The following is a 20,387-nucleotide window of genomic DNA, read 5'->3' as shown; positions in this document are numbered from 1 at the left end:
ACCCCATACCAGAGGTGTCAAACACTGGGACACTCCCCAGTGTGGTTTGAACCAGATTAAAATACAATTGGGAAATACTTAATAAAATAAATAAAAACCAAAATATTACGTTTTACAACTAAGTCAATTTGTGTCTCACAGGGATCCTTTTGTGTGCATTAGTGGACCCTGTTTCTATTTGAGTTTGGCATCACTATTCTAAGTGAACCAAGTGATATATTTAACTGGGGTTTAGGTAGTTTGGTCCTCAGGACCTATCTGAGCTTGACTTTGCCTAAGCAACTCCTCATCTCAGTGAGGAGTTAGGATAGATGTTGCAGCTATGTGACTCAATGGATAGAGTGCTGGCCCTGGAGTCAGGAAGACTCCTCTTTTTGACTTTAAATCCTGCCTCAGACACTTAGTAGCTGTGTGACCCTGGGAAAGTCATTTAACCCTGTTTTCCTCAGTTTCCTCATCTGTAAAATGAGCTGGAAAAGGAAATGGCAAATACTCCAGCATCTTTGCCAAGAAAAACCCAAATGGGGTCACAAAGAGTCAGACATGACTGAAAAATTACTGAACAACAAAAATTAGGATAGATTCCAATTTTTAAGTATGACAAGCCTTGGACTTCAAGAAGACACAAGTAAACTGGAGAACTTGGTTGGAATGCAGTTACGTCAGTAGGAAAGTAGACCTTGACATGTATTTCTGAATATGCTTCAAGTCTTATGTTTCTTCTAATACATGCTCCATATAGATGTATGTTAATGTAAATAGCTTATGATAATGTCTTCTGAGACAGGTGTCTTCAGGATTCCATGTTATTGCACATAATAGAAATAATTTTAATATGCCTTTATATAGTTGTAGAAGCACTAATGTGTTTCTACCATTTGACATGCTTGCATTCACTTTAATAAACATGTATTCTGCCCCAACTATGTGTAAGTAGATAAAAATACCCATTGTATGGACAATGATATTTAGTTATATCAACAAATCACAGAGCTGGTCTATTAGCACATATATCTTGGATAGGCACTCTGCGTGGACAATGAATCAAACCTAGAATTGAATCAGAGGAGGAAAGTGGGCTGGATTACCTTTGGGAAATTTTGTATTGTCCTTATGACCCCAAACTTCTCTTTGAAAGAAAAGCCCATAATTTTAATAACAATATTCTTTAAGTGATGCTGTATGACTATGAGTCATTGACTACTGGTTTCCAACAAATTAAAGTCGAGGATCACTCAGAGGGCAATGGTGATGTATGTGACGGGTGTGGGTAGGTTACCACATGCTGCCAACCAAGGACTGAAAAAAAGAAGTAGTATAAAGCATGTCAGTAGAAAGCAGTATGGCTGGAAGAAGGACTGTGAGCCAGTCAAATGGCAAGAGCAAAAAAACTGATGGAAATCCTATATGTGCCATTGGAATTTATACAACGTCAAGAGTACTTGGTGAGAGCCCCAGGCATCCTGAGTGTGCCCTTTCTGAAGAACTTATGATCATAGGAGGAACATCTGACTGGGGATCTAAATACAAAAATAAAGGACCCCACCTCCTGCCTGTTTTCTTAATCACTGTTAATTCTTTCATGGTGTAGTACAAAGAATCACGAATTAGGAATCAATTGGCATCAGTTCCAATCCTTTTCTTTTACAAACTAGCTATGTGATGTTGGACAAGTCATCCTGGGGGACTTAGTTTCTACATGCATAGAATGAGACTATTGGATTAGATGATTATTAAGGTCCCTTTTGGTTTTGACATTCAGGAATCCTTTGTTACTCTATTTTTTCATTTGGGAACAAATAGCTGTCTTCTGATTATCAGCAGAGGCCTTTTTCTTTTCACTATTATTAGAACCTATTTCTTCACCACTCTCATGTTGGATAGCATCAATTTTGGTTAAGCTGGTGAGTTCTTTTCATGAGAGTTTAGCTCCAATTTATAATATTTTGCCCAGTTAATGTGGTTGTCAACTGAGGGTACAATTTAGTTATAAAATGCGAGCACATTTTTAGTTTATATTATTGTGATGTCGCTTTCTAATTGGCTGGGTTTAGAAGAGCACTGCATTATGCTCCCATCTATTTCTGTTGTACATTTAATACACTTTCTGGGCATTCTCACTTGGGCTATTGGCTGATGTATTCACAAATCATTTTGGATGTTACCTCCTCCTGTTCTTGGCTGTGACTTATATTTCTTGTGGTTCCTATGGGCTAAGTCAGGTCACCTACTCTACTTGCCAAGAAGAGAGAACATCCTTTGTTGAAAGCAGCAGCACACCTTATTCACCTCCCCCTCCCCCATTAAAAAAATTTGGCACAGACAAGCCAAACTCCATGGATTAACTAAGCTATCTTTTGTGCTGGTTACTATTATGCATTGTTGGGAATCACATGAGAGGATGTAAGAGTGGATTGTAAAAAACATTCTTATTCATTCGTTAGATCTTCTGACCTTTTAAAAAATCATGAATGTCTCGTCTTCTGTTAAACTTCCTTTTCATTCTCTCATTTTTAGTCTTTTCTTCTTTCTTTCCTTCCTTCTATCCTTCCTTTCCTGTTTCTAAATTATAATGCCCAGAACTGATCACAGTATTTTAGATGTGGGCTGGCCAGAACAAGTCACAGTGGGACTATCTCTCACCTTATAAAAGATGCTAAGCTCCTCATAATGGCTGCGATAATCTAAGGTTGACTTATATCAAGCTTAACTGCTATCTAGCTATGCCTCATCACTCTTCTACTTGTGAATTTGATTTTAAAAAAGAAGTAGAAAGCACACTGGCTCTAGTCAGAGGAAAGAGATTCAAATTCTACCTCCAATGCTCATTCTTTGTGACCCTGGGCAAGTCATTTAAGCCACTTTAATTTCAGATTCCTCATTGACAAAATGAAGGGCATGGTGATATAGCATCTGTGGTCCCTTTAAGCTATAAATCTATGATCCTATGACTATCCCTTTGTCCTTATTAAATTTCCTTTTACTAGATTTGTCCCAATGTTTTAGCCTATGAATATATTTTTGTTTCTTCATTCTGTGTTCCAACTGTTTTTTTCCCAGCTATATGTCATTAGCATATTTTTTTTAGCCTGCCACCTATACTTGTTGTCAAAAATAGTCAAGAGCACAAGTTCAAGCACAGATCCCTAGGGGACTCCACTAGAGACTTTCCCAGTTGACATGCAATCATTCTTTGGATCTATTTATTCGTTCAGTTTTGAATTCTTTTCACATGACCTTCTGTCTTGACATCTCTTCCCCAACCTATACTTGGTACAGCTGAGTTTTCAACCAATCATAGGTTTTTTCTCACTGTCTCATTCTAACTTTCTGTTTGTCAATTTATGCTATTATGGCAGTCTGATGGTTAAGCAAATAGAAATAAAGAAAGCCTGATAGGCTTTCTTTAAATTATGAAAGCATTATAAAAAAACAAACTTAAGGAAGGACATTAAAGACATAAGGAAGAAGCTACTAAGAAAAGTTCTAGAATTTCATTTCTCTTGTCCTTTGTTCCCGTCTAAAGTGCAGAATTTTTGGGAGTATAAAATCGGACCAAGAAAAGTGATTCATCAGTTACCCCAGCTGGAGAAAGCTTATGGATCTGCAAAGAGAGAGCTAATTCTCTTTTAAGCAACCAGTTCCTGTGGACAACCAGATAACACACACTATTATAGTGAATTTGACAGGGTATTCATGTTGGGAAAAATAAGGCCCATTTCTATTTTTAGACACGTCTTTTCTCCATCTCTCCAAGGCAATGAAGAAAGGCACCCTGGGTTTCTTTTCCCTAGGGAAGTCAGAATCTCAATATATTCTCATGTGAATGATCTGAAAACTCGGTAGTGCTCATGGAGTGTGCAACACCTTTGGGGGTGTAGATTGGGTTAGGAACATCACAGAGCTGGGGCAGAATGACAAGCTGAAAAATTTTATGAAGGGAAGTTGTACGCTTGGAAGTGCAGGAAGTATAAACAGAAGCTTCGACTGTTTTTTATTATGATTAAAATTTTTGATTTATGTGGGCTAAAGATCTATATGGAAGCTTTCTGGAAGCTTGCTGGGTTGGAAGTGTCATTTTAGGAGTTCTTGGCAAGTGACAACTCAGAAAATTATTGCCACTTATCTCATGTATTCTCCAAATGTCACTCACGGAAATTGCTGTTTTTCCACATCTTTTTTCTCCTCATTTTAAATTTCAATTTTATTTATTTTCAGTTGTGAATTCTCTCCCCTTGTCTCTCTTTCTCCATCCCCCACTCATTAAGAAGGTGAGGAAAACAAAATCCATTGTAAATATATATAGTCACATCCTTTAAAAATATTTTCTTTTGTTTAAGGAGAAACACTACTCCTGTTCTGTTCCATTTTGGGAAGGTAAGAGTATTTCAAGAAGAGTTGAATAATCCCTCTCTGTGAAGTATATAAAATCCTTTGGGATGCTTCAAGGATGAAGAGATGCCAGGTAAATCTAAGGGATTATTGCTGTGTGGTGTCCTGGAGAGATTCCTAAAGACAAGGAATTTAAGCAGATGGAAAGGAAAATAATTCCCAGTCTGATTTTCAAGGAATTTATTATAAAATATAATTGTGGGTGAACAAGGCCATAGAAATTGTAGGAAGATGATTCTCTCTACATGTTAATATTTGTCTTTTTTGACTCTCACATATAACCATTAAATAACACTCATGGAACATCTGCTGGGCACATGGACATATATGAGTTACTGGCAAAGCTTGAAACAACCTAGAAATATGGGATCACAGGAATTAGGGTTAGAAGAGCTCTTAGATGTCACCTAGCTTGATCCCCACTCCCACCTCTTCATTTTATAGATCAGAAAACAAAGGACAGAAGTAAAGTGACTTGCTCAAAAGTCACTTGACAAAGAAATAGTTGTGTTTTAAACTCAGGTCCTCTGACTCTAAATCCAGTGGTTGGGCCACACCACAACTCCTCCTCACCAAGCACAAGAGCTAATAAGAATGAGATTACCCAGCTGTTCAGTTATGGAGTCAGCCTAGAAACTGGATTTCTTGCTTAGGAGTCTAATGTTTTTTCTCCTATGACAATCATTCTTTTTGTCCAATTAAACCATCTAGGCTTATGAAGTGCTGAGAAATCAAACCTTTTTTTTAACAGAAAAAAAACCCCAAAACAAGACAGACAACCCTTGTACAGCTAATGTCTACCTTCTATCTCCTTCTAGTCTATTGGTAATTATTAGTACTGTGATGCTGAGAGGTGAGGGACTAAATATGGAGAATGAGACACATTTTCTGTCCAATGTGGATATTTATTTTTACTTGACTGCATATTTGTTACATGAGTTTTGTTTTTTTTTTTAAATTATGGCAGGGGAATAAGGGAAGGAGAGAAAATAAATTCTTGTGGAATGAAAAAGGATTTAATTAAAAAAAAACTTCTAGCACATCATTCATGGGTTTGTTTCCAAACTACAAGAACTAGCTTAGTTCTATTTCTCATTGACTCTTTCAGGACTTGAATTCATTAACCATCTAAATACATAGCAGAGCTTCCTGGAGGATTGTAAATGTTATAATCAATATCATTGAAACAAATAGGACAGCCTCACCAGCAGTGTGGTATAATGGAAAGAACATTGGCCCTAGAATCAAGACAGAGAGATGGGTTTGAGTTTCAACTCAGAAGTGTACTACTGTGTGACCACAGGCAAGTCCCTTACCCTCACTGAACCTGTAAAATAGAGATAAATGAATGAATGAAAAAAGAAGCATTTATTGTTACTGTATGCCAGGCACTGTGCTAGATTTTGCAAATATTCCTGCTCTCAGGGGAAGACAACATATATAGGGGAGTGATGGCTAGGAAAGGGAGTTTTGGTTTGGGGATAGTAAGGCTGAGCCATTAAGTGTTAGATTGTCATGCCCTTTTCAGAAGAAATGGTAACTCTGTTTTGGTTATGGTTCATACAGTAAGAAGTAGAAAGCTGAGGGTGGGAGTGGGATAGAAGGTTGTGTAGCAGAGTAGATGCCAAGATGCCAAGACATGAAGTCAACACTTACCTCTCAGGGTTGTGAGGAAAGTCCTTTGTAAACAATAAAGTGCTATACAAATGTGATATATTAGCTTATAAACAAAAGATAATTAATCAGAAAAAGAGAGACACTTGCTTTATGTACAATCAAAATTGAATATAAGAAACTGGACTAAATAACTCCATGTGGTGTATCTTACCACCATGGTGCTGGTGCAGCCAATCTATCTTTTTCAAATTCTTTGCTAAGCAATCCATCAAATGGCTATTGATAAATAGGTTGCTTAGCATTCAGCCAGTATGATAGCACAGAGAAAGATCATATTGAAAATGTTCTCTTCAGTGTTGCTGTAAGAAATGGGTCCTTGTTTCTATGGTTATTTGATTAAAAGATACATGGTATTAGTAAAATGGCCAGAACTAGCCAACGAAGATAATAATGATGCTGATGATTAATAATAATAATAAAAACTAGTGCTTATATGGTGCTTTAAGATTTGCAAAGTGCTTTATGTTGCTTATCCCTATTATGTGGACAATAATGGCGCCTGCATTACTGGGTTGTCATGAGGAAGAAATGAAATATCTGTAAGTGCTTAGCAGCTCTTTTTGTGGTGGAAAGAATTAGAAACTGATGGGATACTCATCAATTGGCCAATGGCTGAAGAGATGTTGGCAAATGAATGTGATGGAATACTGTTGTGCTGTAAGAAATGATGAAGGGGGTGGTTTCGGAAAATCCTGGGAAGACCTATGGTCATTGATGAAAAGTGAAATTAGCAGAACCAGGAGAATAATCTGTACAGTAAAGCAATATTGTAAATATAGTCAGCTGCGAAAGACTTAGTAACTGATCCGTACAATGAGCTACTACAACTCCAAAGGACTCATCATATTTACCTCCAGATAGAGAACTGATGGACTCAGAATATAGACTAAAGCATATTTTTTCCCTTTCTTTATTTTTCTTGCTTCCCCTCTATTTCAGAACATGGCCAGTACAGAGATAGGTTTTGCATGACTGTATATGTATAATGGCTCCTCTTACCTTCTCAATGGGTGGGGGAGGGATGGACAGAGGGAGAGAATGTGGAACTGAAAATATAAACAAAAATAAACAAAATGCTTAGCACAGTGCCTGGCACATAGTAGAAGTTAAATAAATGTTTGTCTCCTATTTTACAGATGAGAAAACTGAGGCTAACTTGCCTAAAATTCAGAGGGCTAGTATCTGCGACAAGATTTGAACTCAAGACTTTCTAACTTTAAATCCAGCATTCTATGTATTATACCACCCAGCTACCTAGAAAAAAGTTACTATTTGCATCAAAAGCTTTGGGCAGCCCACTAAAATAGTGTCAAGGTTTTTTCCTACAGTTTGACATATGACTTGCTATATTCATGATTCTGAAAACCCATGATTTATACTTAGGATGAGAACCATTATGCCTATATAAAAGTATCTCTGTTCAGGTTCTTGCCAGCCATATGAAGAAGTAAAAAAAATCACAGCTAGAAAGGGGTCTCTAGATATCATCAATGTCAATTTATTTTGTATATATCCTATATCTACTTATGTGTGAGCATGCCGTATTCTCTGCACTCCTCCCCACCCCAGGGGAGGGGCTATTTCACTCATATCTTTATGCCCAGCACTTAGCACAGGACCTGATACGGAGTAGCTACAAAATGACTGCTTGTGAATTTATTGATTGATCTGGTTTAGCCCCTAACTGCTAGGCAAATCAAGTGTCATGTAAGAACACTAGACTTGGGGTCCCATAAGGCCTGGGTTGGAATCTCAGCTCTGCCACTTGTGATTGTGGGCTGTGTGACCTTGGTCAATTCAATTGATCTCTTTGGGTCTCAGTTTCCTCATTCATAAAATGAGGGAGTTGGGCCAGATGACCTCTAAGGTTCTTTCCAGCTTTATCACTATGTAATTGTCTCAACAATCCAAGCCAGATAATTGGTTATCTATGCTATTTTTAAAAGGTCTCCAGAGAAGTCAGCTCCACTATACTCACTGTTTTTTCTTTAAAAATAGACATAATGATGTCCTATAAAAATGATACAAATGAAAGGTGATGCTTTGATAGATATTAACATGTGCCCTGTTAAAATCTGGAAATGTGTGACATTTAAACTTTTTTAGTGATAAAGGTTAGAGAAGAAGGTAGAGGTGAAACCTTGTAGATACATAAAGCAGTTAGAAAGTAAGCTGACTCAGCAGTACTCCAGAAATTCAATACATTACTGTCATCAGTTTGATAGACAGTTCATTTGACTTCATCAGAATGGCATGGAATTTCTGTTCTTTACATTATTTCTTAATTTTAATACTTTCTATCTAATAAGAATAACAGTGATAATCGACTTTTTAGCTTGTTTGAAGGCAAAAGCAGCTAGAGAAAATGCCCGCATAGTGCTTTATAAATACATATGATTCTCTCTAAATAACTCAAGTAAAATAACAGTTTTTGCATTTACAAACCATGAAAAGGTTATATTAAAGCAATAGCAGCAACACCCATACTGACAGCTCAAGGAATCCTTTCTACTCATCTGAATTTGCCAATCACATTTGTCTATAGAACACTTTTGGATTTGAAGTAAGCTGAGGAAACCCACATATGCTGGTCTAGGGATGCTGGGTATAGAATACCTCGGAGATAATCAGTAAGCTTTGACTAAGCACACACTCAGCATCAGGCACTGTTAGGAACTGGGGTTACAAAGACAAAAATAAAATATCCCCTGTCCTCAAGGAATTTACATTCTGTTGTGGAGTGTACATACATAAATATTCAGGTATATGTACACACATGCACACAGAAAATAAATACAAGTTAGCTTTGTGAGAGAGGGCACTAATAGTTGGGAGTGGGGAGCTTCAGGAAAGGTTTCCTCTAGATAGTGATGCTTGAGCAGAGAGCCCTGAAGAAAACTAGGAATTCGAAAAGGTGGTGGTGAGAAGGAAGAATAGGAGAGGAGCATTCTAGGAAGAGAAAGATAGGTGAGATTTTGGAGTAAAATAAAGTTTATATTGAAAATGCTGCCCATAAGAAATAGTTTTATTTCATGGCTTGCCATTAATGTCAAGATTTGTGGAGTAGAAGATGAATGAAGGCTGTCATTGGAGAGATGTATGACCAAAGGAGGTGGAACAATCAGGTAATGGGAATTAGGTATAATCATTGGACAGACAGGCTTTGTGCCACAATGGTATTCATATAATGTCAACAGAACTAGAGGATGGTCCTAGCATTTTGGATAAAAACCCTCTCTGTGTGTTCAGGATTTAAGAGACCATGGAAAAAAGTCATACAGCATAAGAGGGCAAATGGATTTGCTACAATCTGTGTAATTGTAGGGAGTACCTTCACTGATGAGAGTACAGATTCACTACAGGATTGAAGTATCAAAGTAATAAATAAGAAGTTGTAAAGCAAACATAATTTCACATTTGATAATTTAGAGAAAAAACACTTCTAGCATTGACTTTCTTATAGAAATCCTATTCACATTGTGTGGAATGCTAGGGTTTGGCAAACATCATTTAGGAAATCTTGCAATTGGCAAAAGAGGCTTTATTTCTTGTTTAAGGTCAGTTTGTATGGAAGCACAAAGAAAATCCTCTACATGGTCTAATTAAGCTCTTGTGCTAAGTTTTTTGTTCCTCAAATTTGCCTCTGATTTCTTGCTAATAATGAAGGCAAATGTGAGAGAAAAGAATGGCTAGGTTAGGTAGGTAGGCCTTCAGGACCAGCTAAAGAATCTTCCTAAGGAATGCAGTTATGGCAGGGCCCCAGTGCTAGCTCTCAGATGTGCTATGAACATGTGGCAAGGAGCTAAGGGTCTCCTCTTTCCCTGAGTAATGTTACTACCTACCAGCAGTAATCTCTCTCACTGAACTGATTTTGCTTCTATAAGAAATGTAAATGTTTCTTAACGAAAGTCATACTAATCCCATTTACTTAATGAAAAGATGCTCTAAAAGGTTTCTGCTGAATTAATTAGACTTCCTCCTGAAAGAATACATTGTGTTCTTGAAAAGACAAAGTGTGACTTTTAGTTATCTGCCAACTGCTAAAACCAAAACCTCTTGGTGGGCTTCTTTCATTCTTGGGTGCTAACTCCTAGGGTCTTGCTATATCTGATTCTATAGAAACACAACTGAGTACATGAAAAACAAGGGGAAAGATACTCAAAAGTCAGAGTACCTCAAAACTTTTCTTTTACTTTTGTCCATCTACCTATCATATGAGCAGAAGAGAAGGATGAGGTAGATTCTTCTTTCACATGACAGCCTTCAATGATTTGAAGACAGCCATTATGCCCTCAGAAGTCTCCTGTTCTCCAAGTTTTGCCATGCTACCAGTTCCTTCAATTGATCTTTACATGGCATGGTTTGCAGTCCTCTCTACAATCCTCTTGGTTACCATCCTCAAGACATGATCCGATTTCTCAATATCCTTCCAAGTCTGTGATATTCAGAATAAAATACAGTATAATCTGACAAGGTTAGAATATAGTAAGACCAATGCCGCCCTTTCTTGGAAGAGAATCCCTTTCACAAAGGAACATAAAATTGAATTAGCTTTTCTGGCTAGTATATCACATTCCTACTGAAGTTGAAATCTGCTCAAAGTCTCAGATTTTTTTTCACATGAAATAATAATAAAATAATAATCATCTTGGTTACCTACTCCTGAACTTTCTGTGGTTATATTCCATCTTTACAATCCTCAATGAACCTCAGTTTCTTTATATAAGGTACAATGCTTTTCTTATGTAGACTTTTATTAATTGAAAGCGGCAGGAAAAAGGGTATTTTTTAGAGAAATAGGAAAAAGCAGCTGGAGTAAAATATGGACAGTTCAGAAAGGACCTTAGAGAAAGCAGCCCATAAGAAGCCAAAGTACTTACTTGCAGATAGTAAAGATGATTACTGGACATTGTTTCCCAGCAATTAATTTGTGTGTGAATTTTGAAGATGTTGAAGTTTGTGGCTAAGAAGGTGGGTCATTATACATGAGTAGGTCCTGATTAGAGGCAGAAGGAACCAGATGAGAAAGCACAGAAGGGAAGCCAGAAAAGAAGCCAACATTATAAGCCATCAGAGCTAAAAAGTCAACAGAAGTGGGGCAGACACAGAAGAAAGCTGAGTCCAGTTGAAACTGGCTGACTAAACAGAAAGTTCTGAAGTTGATGAAGGAGGTGATTTGATTGGAGAAAAGTTCTGTGAGCTAACTGGTGAATGCAGAATCCTCTGGAGTTTGAAGAGTGATTAGAGAAAGATTACCTTGCTCTTTAATGCCAAGTATAGCTTAAGAGAGTGGAACCCTTTCTCCACCAGACTTGTCTACATTACCTTTTAATGCCCTCTATGGCTCTAGAGGAGAAAATCCCTCAAACCCTAGTGAGCTGACTTGAATAGCTTTGTAGATATATGTCAGGATTAAGGAAGACCTGGGAAGTTCTGAAAATCCCGGGCTAAAAGAACTTAATATTGCTTCCCTGGCTAGAGAGTAGCAGAGAAAAGGCTTCATCCAGCAGGAGAGTGGGGAGATCCAGATGAGGAGTGGTTTCTCCTCCTCCTCCTCCTCCTGATCCTCCTCCTCCTCCTGCCATTCGTTGACACCTTGGGTTTTTTCCATCTGTGATGCCCTCCAGCTCTAATTCCATTCACTTTCCTCCTAGGTTTGGTGTTCCTGGCATTATTTCACACCTGGATGCCCAGTCCTCTCAACTGGTTGACTCTGTGAATTCTTTGCATTTTGATCTCAATAGGGTATTCTATTTATCCTTTGGGAGCACAGCTTGAACCAGACTTTTACCTCTCTTAGTCCACCCAGTCGTACTTAATCACCAGCAAATGCACGTAAGTCCTCATTCTCTTATCCCTTTAAGGGACAATGTCCTAACACGTGAGATACATCAGAGGAAGAACATAATTTGATTGTATGCAGAGTTTGTTCTATGGGTTAGGTTGATTTTTCTTTCGCTAAGCACTGTTAAGAGGAAGGTATACAACAAGGTAAAGAAGCAAACAATTTTTTTCATCAACCCAGTCTTCATAGAATTTGAAGGAAGCTTAAAGATCATCTAGTATATGAGATTCTTAACTTCGGGTTTGTGAATTTGTTTATGTGTGTGTGTGTGTGTGTGTGTGTGTATACATATTTATATATACATATACACAATACATATATACGTATATATACACAAAATTTTATTTCAGTCCAATTGATTTTCTTTATAATCCTATGTGATGTATTTTATGCATTTAAAAACAATTATCCTAAAGTGTTCATAGGATTCATCAGATTGTAAATGCAGTCCATACCACACAAAAAGGTAAAAAATCCTTGGTCCAGTAAAACTTCCCAACTAATGTAGGAACCCCTCTATAATGTCCCTGAGAGATGATTATCTATGCTTTCTCAAACATTTCCAGTGATGTAAGATCAGGGATAAAGCAAGGTTATCCACGATCATCATTACCATTTGATATTGTACTAGAGTAAGATAAGAAAAAGAAATGAAGGGAATAGGACTAGGAAAAGAAGAAACAAAATAATTACTTTTGGTAGAGGATATGAATCGTTTATTGAGAGAACTTGAGAAATTCACCTAAAAATTAATTGAAATAATAACAAAGTAATAGGATATAAATTAAATCTACACAGATCACCAGCATGTCTACATTTTAGCAACAAGATATAGCAAGAAGAAAACAGATAGAAAGGGATGTTTCATGGAAAATAAAGAATGTGAAATATGTGGAAGACATACACAGGAACTATACACACGCATCCACATAAAACCAAAAATACTCTTTGAAGAAATGAAGACAGTATTATAGGAAGAATATTAATTGCTCATGGGTAGGTTGCACCAATGTAACAAAAATGACAATACTACTCATATTAATTTACTCATTCAGTGTCATCCCAATCAAATTACCAAAGGATTACTTCACCCACCTAGAAAAAAGAGTATTAAAATTAGGAACAAAAAGTTAAGCATCTCAAGGGTAATGATGAAAGAAGTGGGAAGGAAGAGGGCCCAAAGGAACTAGATCTCAAAGCATACTACACAAAAGTAATAACCAAATCTGGTACAGAAATAAAGAAGTAGATCAATGGAACAGATTAAGCAGACAATGTAAAGAATGATGAGTATAGTGGTACAGTGTTTGATTGGCCCCAGCTACTGGGTTGACTCAATAGTGAACAAAAGTTGCTAGGAAAACTGGAAATCAGGTTGACAGGGACTAGGTATGTATCAGCATATCATCTTATATACTAAGATGAGCTCCATATGGGTAGATACAAAGGATGACATCATAAACAAATTAGAGGGGCAAGAAGAAATAGATCTAGGGATATGGAAAGAGTTTATGATTAAAAAGCAATAAATAAGACTACAGAAAATAAAATGGACAATTTTCATTATATAAAATTTGAATATTTCATATAAAAATGAATGTAAGTAAAATTATAAGGTAAGCAGGTAGCTAGGAAAAATCTCAGCAGTAAGTGTCTGTGATAAACTCCAATATACAATAATACTTGTGATTTCCATCTCCCACCCTGCCCCCTAATTTGGTTTCCTTTCATCTTTCAGCAAGCTTGAGATTTAATTCCCCTTCAAAATTGTGTTGTCTCAAATGTAGACTGCCTCTGTACTTTTATAATTGGTCTGGCACAGCCATGTTTAAAAGCTGCTTCATTTTTCTGCTTCCTCATACCGCATATTGAGAATGGTGATGTTAGAGTTCAAATGTGGTAGCTCTAAAATTATCATTAATTGAGAAAGTAGTTTGTTTTAGAAATCTTGATACATATTTCCCACTTTTTATTTGTTTATTGTCCTTATATTTCCTTCTCTTCTTTGGGTAAAATATCTTGAACCCTTTCAACTTTTTCTTTGGCCACATGGTTTCTACCTTGGTTGGCTTCCTCTCTGAACCCATTTCAGTTTGTCAATGTCTATTTTAAATCGTGGTACCCTGAATGGGCATAATACTCTAGATATGGTTAGGTTGGTATGACAATTTTCTCTCTTGTGCCTCACACTAGACTGCTATTAATGTAGCATAATAGTTAATTGCCTTTTTGGCAGCCATATCTAACTTTTGGCTCACCTTGATGTTGTAGTTGAACAAAATGTTGGGGACTTTTTCATATGAACTGCTATTAAGTCAGGTATCCCTTATCTTGTTGAAATTTTGAACTAAAGTATAAGACTTTATATTTAGCCTTAAAATATCATCTTGCTAGCTTCCACCCTATTAGATTTTTCCTTAATTTTGATTCTGTCATCCAACACATTAGATTATCCCTTTCAGCTTTGACCATCTAGAAATTTGATTGGAATTCTTTCTTTGTCTTTTGCCAAGTCATTGGCACAAATGCTAAACAGAACAGAACCAAGACTTTCAGATGGACATCAATCCATTAAATAATGTTCTTTGGATATAGTTTTCAATTCCCTGTGGCTTTGTCTTTATTCAACCTATATTTCCTCATCTTGAACATGGATATAATGGAAGAATTTGTTTATTAGTACTTTGAATTCAAGATACACTATGTGTTTGGTAAACAAATGAAGTTATTCTGATTTGACTTGTTTTTAGTGAACCCATGATAGCTCCTAATAATATCATGTAGTCATTTGATTAGAATTTTGCCAGGGATTAATGCCAGTGTCACTAATCTGTCATAATACTATTTCCCATTCTTATCCCCGTTCCTTCTTGAATAATTGAGTGTTAACCTTCTGGAAATCAAGAGGCTGGTTCCAGTGTCTTTGAGAACTCTCAAATTCTATGCATTGTAACTTCAACTTTTTGAAGGGAAGAGTCCCCAGATAAAACATATACTTCTTTCACAATAGCACATTTGTACAATGCTCATACTCAAGAGATGTTGTGAAGGTAAAATCAACAGACATTGGTACTTAATTTTCAATTTCTTCCAGTCTCCTGGCTACTTCCCTACTGCCTACAGATACGTCTATGTCTTTGTTATCTTCAAAAACCCTCACTTGAGTCACTCATCCCTCTAGTTGTTTTGGGGGCTAGACTCCTTGAGAAGTCCATCTACAAAAGGTGTCTCTACTTTCTTTCCTTTCACTCTCTTCTTAAGTCTTTGAAGTCTGGCTTTCAACATCATCATTCATATGAAACTGCTCTCATTAAAGTCACTAATAATCTCTTAATTGCCAGATCTAATGGTCTTTTCTCAGTCTTAATCATTCTTGACTTCTCAGTGCTTTTGACATTTTGGTCACTCTCTTTTTTCTAGGTTTTTGTGACACTGGTTCTCCTGGTTTCCTCCTACCTATCTGAGTGCTCCCCTACCCCCAACTATGCAACAAAATAGAAATTCTGAAAAATAAAGAGATGAGTAAAATTGAAAGAAAAATACTGAATTTACCACTAGAGGGGATTTTTTGGGAAAAACTAATAAAATAGATAAAATTAGCTGATTTTTAAAAAGAGAAAAAAAAAAGAGAAGGAAGCCAGCATGCTCAGAGGAGGAGGTCCGCAGCCGCTGGGCCGCGCCACTCCTATCTCCCACCAACTCTTCAGGCTCACCACCATGCCACTCTCTGCTGCCCTCCAGTCCCGCCTCACCAAGCAAGGGCTCCTCAAGCTGGTGGAACCCGAGCCGGAGGAAGAAATCATTCTAGAGGACTACGACAACGACCCAGTGGACTACGAGGCTACCCGACTCGAAGGCCTGCCCCGAGTTGGTACAAAGTTTTCGACCTGGTGTGCGGCCTCCCCTACTACTGGCATGTGGAGACGGACCTCGTGCCCTGGCCCAACCTCCACGACCCCAGCTCGGTCATCACCAAGGCGGCCAAGAAACTCAAGGGCAACTTGGAGGCCGAAGAAAAGATGGACTGCGGCCACAAGAAGTCTGAACGCGGCTACAAGAGGCCGGACCGCGGCTACGAGAGGCTGGAGCGCGGCTACGAGAGGCTGGACCACAGGTATGGCAAGCCGGAGAGGGACGAGGCCATGTAGCGGCGCCACCATCGCCGGGATGAGATGGCCCTCTACCCCAAGACAATTAAGGCCAGCAGCAAGGATGAAGAGCTGGATTCCATGGACCCCAGCACCTATTCGGACTCCCCCTTCCCCCGGGGCACCTGGTCCACGGGTCTCCCCAAAAAGAACGAGGCCAAGACGGGCGCAGACACCACGGCGGTCGGACCCCTGTTCCAGCAGTGCCCATACCCTTCCCCGGGCGCGGTTCTTCGGCCCAACGCGGGGGCTTCCAGGGCCGAGCAGCAGGACTGAGTCTACCCCAACCTTCCTGGGATCCACCACCTTTGTTTTCGTTAAAAGTAAAACTTTGGTGGGGAAGAAAAGGGGCTGGGAGGTGGGATGGGGAGAGGTAAGAAAAAGAAGACCTTAGGGTGTGCAGTGACAGCAGCACCGGCCTGACCCGTTGAAAGAGTTTAAACTCTGTTGAAGTGTTTAAAGACCTGTTTAAACACTCCCACCAAAATGGGAGATGGGACGAAATATTGTCTGTGACTATCGGCCTTTTTTAGAGAAGTTTTGCCAATACAGACCAATCCACGAAGGAGGTAACACAATTCTCATGGCTTTCAGGGGTGACTTTTAAAATATTTATGAAAGAAACTATGGACATCATCTGAGGATTTCTTGGCAAAGGATTTTTTGGACCAAACCTCTTGGAGAGAAGAAAACAATTTCTTTGACCAAGCCTCCTAGTGGACCCTACTGAATTCTCGGTCCAAGGAGCAGCAAGAGAAAAGCCCACCACAAACCCAAACCTTGCTCTTTATTAGCATTATATCCTTTTTTCTGCTATGTCCTGGCGCAGAAGTACTTGTGCAAAAGTGTACGTGAGCCATATTCTAATTTTCGAGAAACCCTGGGTGGGAAACAAAAACTAAAAAGTGATTTGTAACCTGCATCCAAGATTGAACCCAGTCTTTGTAAAATCAAAGTTATGGGTCTGAATCTTGGATTTATAGTTATTATTACAACAGGAAATTTGAATAGAGATTTTATTTTCTGAAAAACTTTCATATTTAATGGTCCCCCAGCTGTCAGTGCTTTCTTTTCAAATCATCAGGTATTGTATACTTATCTTGTTTGACTTTTGTATGCCCCAGGAGAATTTAAGGTTCTTGAGGACAGGAACTATTTTTTTCTGTGTATTTTCATTGCCTAATCTAGTGCCTTAAGCTTAGTAGGCATATAATAAATGTTTTGTTTTTGAAAAATAAAGAGAGAAAAAAACCAAACTATCAAAGATAAAAAGAATTCACAATTGAAGAGAAAAAAAGAACAAAGGAAATGAAATAACCTAATATCAGAAAAAAAATTTGAACAAACCATAAATGGTCTCCTCCCTCCACCCCCAAACCTCCAGGACTAGATGGATTTACAAGTGAATTCCATCAAACATTCCTGGAATTATAAATTCTAATATTACATAAATTGTTTGCAATAATAGAATAATGAGAAGGTACTCTTCTAATCAGTCTCCTTCTATGATACAAATATGATTTTGATACCCAAACCAGGGTTAGATTAAGCAGAGAAAGAAAAACATAGACCAATATCCCAAAATAGAATTGATAAAAAATTTAAAATAACATATTAGCAAAAGCCTACAATAATATTAGATTATACACTATGACCAGTGTGGATTTGTATGAATAATTTGGGATTAATTCAACATAAGGAATATTATAAATATTTTAAAAATCTTGTTAATATTAACCCTAATAAAACTATATGATTATATCAGTAGATATTCAAAATACTATTGATAAAATCCCACCCGTGTTTCTATTAAAAACAAATATTCACAAATGACTTTTTCATTAATAAGGTAAATAATATCTATCAAAAACCAAGGGTAAACGATATATATAAAGGAGAAAATTTAAGTGCTTTTCAGTAAAATCAGGGGAAAGGAAAAGATATCCATTGTCACCACTCCTATTTAATATAGTCCTAGAAATGCTAGCAATAGCAAAAAGTCAAGACAGAGAAGGAATAAGTATTGGCAAAGAGAAAACAAAATTATTGAAAATTCTAAAGAGTCAGTCAAAATTAATTAAAATAATAAATTCAGCAAAGTTTTGGGATATGTAATAAATCCACACAAATCATCAGCATTTCTATATATTAGCAACAAAATCCAGCAAGAAGAGAGGAGATAGAGAAATTCCATTAAAAGTCACCCACAGCAACTATATGAATACAACTACAAACACTATTTAAAGAAATAATGACAGATTTAAAAATAGGACATTTATTAATTGCTCATGGGTAGGTTAAACCAATGTAATAAAAATGACAATACTACCCAAATATATTTTCTTATTCAGTGTCATATCAATCAAGTTACCAAAGATTAATGAATCTATCCCTCCTGTCTTTTGTGGCTAAACTCCTTGAAAAGATTGTCTACAATAGGTGCCTCCACTTTATTTCTGCCTACTTTCTTCTTAACTCGTTGCAGTCTGGTTTCTAACCTCATCATTCTATTGAAACTATTCTCTCAAAAGTAGCTAATAATTGCTTAATTATCACATCTCATGACCTTTTCTCAATACTTATCCTTCTTGACCTCTTTTCAGCCTTTGGCGTTGCCAATCATCCTCTTCTCTCTAGGTTTTTGTGACGGTGCTTTCTCCTAGTTCTCCTCCTATCTATCTGGAGGCTCCTTCTCTGCTTCCTTTACTGATCTTCACCCACATCAGGCTCACTAACCATGGGGCCCCCCCACTGTTCTGTCCTGGACCATTTTATTTTCCATCTTTATACTATTTCACTTGGTGGTCTCATCAGTTCCCATAGTTTCAATGACCATCTCTATGCAGATGACTCTTGGATCTATTTGTCAAGTCCTAATCTCTCTCCTAAACTCCAGACTTGTATGTTCATTAATATTTAGAAATCTTGAACTAGATCTCCTGTAGCCACCTTAAAGTCATAATGTTCAAAACTGAAATCATCATCTTCCTCCCCCTCCCCGCCCCCACACACACTGTCTCTCTTCCTAGTTCCCATTAATTTTCCGAGGGTACAATTAACCTTCCAGTCACCCAGGTTTGCAAACTTGGTATCATCCTCAACTTTCCATTCTCGCCCTCCCCTATATTAAATCAGTAGTCATATCCCACCATTTCTACCTTTGTAACATATCTTCTGTGTCCTTTTCTGTCCTCGGAAACTGCAAACTTTCTGGCTCATGCCCTTATCACCTCACACCTGGATTAGTACAATAACTTGGCATTTGGTCTCTCTCAAGACTCTTGTTATTCTCTAGTCCAGGTATGGGGAACCTGCAGTCTCAAGGCCACATGTGGCCTCCTAGGTCCTCAAGTTTGTCCCTTTGACTGAATCCCAACTTGCCAGAACAAATCCCTTTAATAAAACATTTGTTCTGTAAAACTTGGACTCAGTCAAAGGCCACACCTAAGGACCTAGAGGGCCACATGTGGCCTTGAGGCTGCAGGTTCCCAGCCCCATGCTGTAGTCCATCCTCCACTCAGCTTTTAAAATGATCTTCCTAAAATACCGTTCTTACCATATCATTCCCTTATTCAATAAACTTCATTCATACAGCCCTTAGGATCAAATATAAAATTCTCAGTTTGGTTTTTAAAGCCCTTCATGACATTTCTCCTTCATATTTCACTAGTCTTCTTACACCTAGGTGAAGGACTTTTTAGTCATGATCACCCATTAAACTTAAGTTGCTGCTGCCACTACTATGAATACTCATCATTATCTTCATCAGAATAATAATAAAAATAATATCCCAACTACTGCTATTCAATACAAAAAGTAGTTATCTTGTTGACCTTTACGATAATACATGGAACATTAAATATACATGCAAAATAATGATTGAAGACTAGCAACTTATCCAAGACCATTTCTAGTTGAAATCTATTGAAAAAGATGAGAATGAGATGATGATAATAAAACAATCATAGCTTATATTTATATAGCTTTTAAAACTTTGCAAAGCATGCTTTCTCTTTTGATCCTTCCAACAAGCTGATGAGGTTAAATGCTATTATTATATTTATTTTAAAGATAAGGAAATAGATACTTAGAAAGTAAAATGACTTTCCCAGGTTCATAGAGTTAACAAATATCTGAGGTAGGAATTGAATTCAAGTCTTCCATACCCAGTATTTTTTATTAACTATCCTGTCCTCCTAAATACAAGGCTAAGGGGGCAGAACAGAGGGTGCTAGACATTTTTAGACCAAATGTAATACATTAGTTTAGCTGTTGGCACTATAAATATGAGATCCTAGTCCAACTGTCAATATACTGATTGAAGG

General features: G+C 37.5%; 1 protein-coding gene and 1 pseudogene across 1 annotated transcript in view; one reads left to right on the top strand and one right to left on the bottom strand.

Moving 5' to 3' along the window:
• Positions 1-20,387, bottom strand: part of HTR2A (5-hydroxytryptamine receptor 2A) — a 61,047-nt gene that overhangs the window by 26,886 nt on the left and 13,774 nt on the right. The window lies entirely within an intron of this gene.
• On the top strand, positions 15,632-16,338 carry LOC118838195 (annotated as a pseudogene).

This window comes from Trichosurus vulpecula, chromosome 2 (assembly GCF_011100635.1).
Source record: "Trichosurus vulpecula isolate mTriVul1 chromosome 2, mTriVul1.pri, whole genome shotgun sequence".
In the NCBI taxonomy this organism is placed as follows: domain Eukaryota; kingdom Metazoa; phylum Chordata; class Mammalia; order Diprotodontia; family Phalangeridae; genus Trichosurus; species Trichosurus vulpecula.
Note: the sequence above shows the minus strand (reverse complement) of the source record. Positions and strands in the feature narration are given on the sequence as shown.